This window comes from Diaphorina citri, unplaced genomic scaffold (assembly GCF_000475195.1).
Source record: "Diaphorina citri unplaced genomic scaffold, Diaci psyllid genome assembly version 1.1 scaffold705, whole genome shotgun sequence".
Lineage (NCBI taxonomy): Eukaryota > Metazoa > Arthropoda > Insecta > Hemiptera > Psyllidae > Diaphorina > Diaphorina citri.
In genome coordinates this window covers 118,228-123,988 of record NW_007378138.1, presented here as the reverse complement: position 1 = coordinate 123,988, position 5,761 = coordinate 118,228, and the positions used below count along the sequence as shown (strand labels likewise).

The 5,761-nt window shown below is 34.8% G+C and overlaps 1 protein-coding gene across 1 annotated transcript in view; it reads left to right on the top strand.

The window, feature by feature from the left end:
• The window catches only part of LOC103511354 (calcitonin gene-related peptide type 1 receptor-like), a 126,533-nt gene that overhangs the window by 22,381 nt on the left and 98,391 nt on the right, over window positions 1–5,761 (top strand). The gene's annotated exons all lie outside the window — the stretch shown is intronic.

Below are 5,761 nucleotides of genomic sequence, written 5' to 3'. Positions count from 1 at the left end.
AGAGGTAGTCTACCCGCCTCTTTCTGCCTTGCTTATGATAGGTATAATCCACGACCCAGTTGTGCTCTGTGTGGTCTTTTCATTGGGGAAACCTTATAAACGTTACTTTTACTTAATTTTATATAAACAGCTTACCACCTGCCCTAAGCTTGGGCTCCGGAAGAACGTACCGCGGTTCGTTTTCGCGCCTAATGGTGACCTGTTTGGGGGCCACGGGGATATTATTATTATTATATTCATTATTACTTTTAGTTATTGTTTCAAATAACACAGAGAGAGAGAGAGAGAGAGAGAGAGAGAGAGAGAGAGAGAGAGAGAGAGAGAAAGGAAAAGAGGGACTGAGAGAGAGTGTCAAAAACACTTTCCATGTTCAAAAATTAAAAGTATAATAATACTCGTAGGTATGTTTCTAATATATATACCTATGTAGTTATGTAGATTATAGTAGGTACTTTGGAAAGTGTATACTTTGGATTTTTCATACATGACTATTCCAACCAGCAGATGAAGAGCTTTCTAACTAAGCCCATCAGCCCTTATCTATCTGTCTAGGGGCTTTTCTGTCTTGTTTAGTGAAGAGGTTAGGGATTTGTTTAGATTGTTTAATGTTTAGACTTTAGAATGTGATGAGGAGTTTCTACCAGAAGGTTTAGTAGTTACTGGTGAGGAACGAAATATTCTTGATAAGAAATATAAAGAAACGGGAAGATGGAAGAAAGAAAGGAGAGAAAGAGGAATGAAGAGTAAAGAAGATAAAGAAAGCAGGTGGAAGGTGGCTAAGGGGGAATGAGTATCTAAGGGAGGAATAAATACTAAGGGAAGGAAGAAGGAGAAAAAAGAAAAGTAAAAATAGAAGGCGAAAGAGAGATGGAGAAATGAAGAGGAGGAGTGAGAGAAAGAGAGAGAGAAACAGAAAAGGAAGCAGGGAGAGAGAGAGAGAGGAGTAAGGATATAATTTAGGCAAAAAATACAGAAGGGTCTTCAAAGCGAGAACAGTAGGGATTAAGAAAAAAGCAATCTGGTTTTTGTTTTTATTTGTTTTTTTTTTTTTTTTTTTTTTTTTTTTTTTTTTTTTTTTTTTTTTTTTTTGTAGAGGAGGACATTGAGTTAGAGTTAGTAAGTGCGGGTAGGTACCTACTACAATAATTAATAGAAAGAAGTAGATAGCGGATACCCAACTATTACTTTAAGGGCTAGTAGGATACTATGGTAGAGAACCGATACAAGGGTTCCATTCGAATGTATCCATAAATAAATTAAGGTTGAGTTGGTTCGAGAAAGACTATCGATTTTCAAATTTATAAAATTTAGGTAATGAAATAAAAACTGGGTTAATGAAGTAAATCTGCAGCATTTATCACTCTCCTCCTAAATCCTGATAAAATTCTGACATTCTTCTTTCTTCATCCCAAAATAAACTTGAGAGTTAGTAAATAAACTTTTGACATTTTGCGTTTGATTGGGGACTAAGCACATTTTCAATTAGGTGCCCTAAATGGATTTTAAACTGACTTGTTGCGTAGATTTAATACCTATAGGTACCTACCTATCAGATAGGTAAAAGTAATTACCTACCTACGATTTCTTGAACTTTATTTCGCTGTTGGCGTATTTAGTAGGGTACTTCAGCAATAAATTCAGCTATAAAGTTACCTAGTCTGTATCTTTCAAAATAAATACCTCCCAAGAGTTTAAAGATAAATCCAGTAAAAAATAGATAAAGAGACGGCAAGTCACTGTTTCAACATCTCATCCCTTTAACATGACAGTACCTACCCTAGAAGTAAGCAACATTAACAAATTGGAATCCGAAATTTATGATGTGTAACATTATGGTGGTGATGCACCATTAGCTAACTTGAGTACCTATCTAATGCATTTGAAAAAGGGTCACAGAAACCTCGTTCAACATAATTTATCAGTTGTATTTCTCAGGGAAAGGGAAGTAAGGAAAAGAAAGATGATGAACACAGGCCACAAGCGTCTAATGTAGCAGTTGTTCCATTGCTACGAAATAAAAACGGCGGTGGAACACTCATCTTTAAAAACTTCAAAACTTCAAATGCTCACCCTTACTTAACCTTTGATGTAGTGCTTACTTTTACGGATTGTGTTAAAAAGTTTGGAATTATGCTTAAAAAAAGTTAAAAACAACATTAGAGTTCAAGGTTGGCATCGATGTTTTGGCAAAGTAAAAAATTCTCAGTGTACCTACCTTTGTTATTGCTGTTTTGAACAACAACTACCAAAATACCTCATCTAAAATTTAATGTAACTAGGTATGTTATAGGTCCCCAAGGTAATGGACAATAATAATACTTTTCATGCTCGGTTAGTTTGAGACCAACAGCAAGTAACCCGTTGAAAAATTTCCAATTCAAATAGGAGTGCAAGATTTAGTTGACTCTGAAAATCGAATCCGGGACGTTTCGATTATTAGTCTATAAATTTTTATAGTATCTACAATACCTATGTACCTACATCTTCTGGCATTGGTGATTTGTCATCTAGGTTCTGCAATACAGGAAATCTGTATAAAGGATCCCGCACTGACTACGCCGTGTTTCACGCCAAAATCTTTCACACTTGGTGATTTTTCTCGTGATATCACAGAATATTAACAACAATAACGATAACAATAAGAGCGTTTGTTCATAATATTTCTAATGACGGAGTTTTTATGATGTTCTTTTGTCGTGAATTTATTTTCTTGTCCCACGTGCACTGTTAGGCGTATTTTCTCACCAGGTCCGATCCCTGATGACGAAAAAAAACTTGCAATGTTTACAGACATTGTGTCTCAACAGTCTCATCATCTGATAACATCTCTTGTGATAAAAAATAACTACTTACTGTTATTGTGCAGCAAAAATATATTATACCTAATAGTCATTTAAGTATACCTCTTTCACAAATAAAAAATATTGGAAAAAAAACTTGCAATGTTTACAGACATTGTGTCTCAACAGTCTCATCATCTGATAACATCTCTTGAAAAAATAACTACTTACTGTTATTGTGCAGCAAAAAATATATTATACCTAATAGTCATTTAAGTATACCTAAGTGTAGATAAAATAAAATTGTAGTGTAGGTAGAACTTCACTACAGTTTGCCCTTATCACAATGGATGCCAAAGTTGTGCAGCGACAGTTGCCATCAAGTCCCTTATCTTTTTCCATGTCTACTTCCTTGTTCTCCTTTTTCTTCCTGACTGAAAGAACGAAGTGAACTTGTTTTTCTTTAAGTTGGTCTACAAATATGTTTGTTTGTTCTGTGCCCTATATCACCAAAGTATGGAAAAGTATTTACAATTCCATATTTCGATCTCATTCGTCCAAATTCAAAATTTTGCTTTTCCATTGGCTATTACACTTGTAAGATACTTTTCCATACTTTGGTGGTATGAGGCACTGATCTTTGTCTGAGATTTTTTTTTTTTCGTGGAATTTGTAAAATTTTGCAATTCGTGCGAGTTGACGGAAAATTGACGGAAATTTCAGTTCAATGAGTTACCTAGTTTTGTTTCTTCTTCCTCCTCTTCCTCTTCTCTCCTCCTCCTTCTTCTACTTTTTCTCTGTATTCTTCCTCTCATCTTTCCTACAATGTCTCATCTTCTTTTTCTTCCTTATCCGTTTCAAATAACCCCTCCTTTTCTTCTTCCTCCTTCTTTTCCATATTCCAATTTCTCTCCTCTTTCCCCCTTTTTTGGTTGCTTTTATTTTTTGATTTCCTTTTCTTTTTCTTTCTCCTCCTCTTCAGTATTTTCATCTTCTTTTTAGTATATATTTTCTCCTTTCCTCTCCAGGTCCTGCTAAAAAAACTTGCAATGTTTACAGACATTGTGTCTCAACAGTCTCATCATCTGATAACATCTCTTGTGATAAAAAATAACTACTTACCTACTGTTATTGTGCAGCAAAAATATATTATACCTAATAGTCATTTAAGTATACCTAAGTGTAGATAAAATAAAATTGCAGTGTAGGTAGAACTTCACTACAGTTTGCCCTTATCACAATGGATGCCAAAGTTGTGCAGCGACAGTTGCCATGTTGCCATCAAGTCCCTTATCTTTTCCCATGTCTACTTCCTTGTTCTCTTTTTCTTCCTGACTGGAAGAACGAAGTGAACTTGTTTTTCTTTAAGTTAGCCTACAAATAGGTATGTTTGTTTTGATCGGAGAACCGTTTGTCTGAGAACTTTTTTTTATTATTATTATTATTTTTTTTTCATGGAATTTGTAAAATTTTGCAATTATTCGTACGAGTACTTGACGGAAATTTCGGTTCAATGGATTACCTACTAGTTTTGTTTCTTCTTCTTCCTCCTCTTCTTTTTCTCTCCTCCTTCTTCTACTTTTTCTCTGTATTCTTCCTCTCATCTTTCCTACAATGTCTCATCTTCTTTTTCTTCCTTATCCGTTTCAAATAACCCCTCCTTTTCTTCTTCCTCCTTCTTTTCCATATTCCAATTTCTCTCCTCTTTCCCCCTTTTTTGGTTGCTTTTATTTTTCGTTTTCCTTTTCTTTTTCTTTCTCCTCCTCTTCAGTCTTTTCATCTTATTTTTAGTATATATTTTCTCCTTTCCTCTCCAGGTCCTCCTCCTTCACCTCATCCTCTGTCACCATAATCATCTAGCTTGTGAAAACTTCACGAAAACTTTCTAATCTTCCCAATGAGATGTCTGTTGATGAACTTTTTTTCAGAAAGGGTATAATGTGACCGAAATAGTTCGACAGGGTGGGCCAAAAATTTGCTCCATGTTGGAAGAAAACTTAAAAAACGTGTATTTTTCTAACCTGATATACCCAGTATATTTCCTAATTAGGCAAATTCTAATGGAAACATTGAGGTCACAAGTTTTCTTGTTGAAAATTTTGAAATTCGTGTTCTTTTGCGTTTTCTTTTGGTTTCATTTCTCTCCGCCCCTTTAATAGCGTTCCATAAAGTCATTAACATTAAATTTTAAACATACTTGTAAACATGGGTAATAGGTACATATTATGTATTTATGTGGCTACCTCCCTAGTTGATAAACGTTCTAATTCAATGAAAAGTAGGTAACTACTATAACGGTTAACAAAATGTTAGGAAAAATGTAGAAGACATTAAAAAAAAAATCTCCAATGGAAATTTAGCCAAAAAAGTTAGATAGTGAGTTCCATTTACCACTCAGTTGTATTTGGACCTACGCTGCTTTTTGGACACTGGGTGCTTCAGTTTCCTATAATTTCTATATCCGAAGAAAAGGAAGAGCTTCTTCCTATATAGGAAGGAGGAAAAGGAAGAAAATGAGAAAGAAAAATAAAGGTGGGGGGGGGAGGAAGAGGAGACAAAGAGGAAGAAGAATAACAAGAGGAGAAATAATAGGTAGAACAGAAAAAGGAGGAGGAATAGGAAAACAAGGAAGAAGAAGAAAAAGAAGAAGAGGAGGAGGAGGAGAAGGAGGGGGAGTAAAAAGAGGAAGAGAAAGAAGAGCGAGATGTGTATAAATCTGGGCACACGCAATGATTTACGCTAAGAAGAACGCGCAATATGCCATCAGCGTCTCTTGGTAATTTCTAAATGGAATTTAGTTTTATCACTTACTCGAGTGTTTAATTTATTGAGTAAGGTTACTATGTACTTACTACTTGTAGTAACGTAATTCTACCTATTCTTGTAGTAACGTAATTCTACCTATTCTATGTATATCTGTATTCTACCTGTAACTATTACCTATTGTAAATACTGCAATAAATCCGTGTAGACAAATTCGG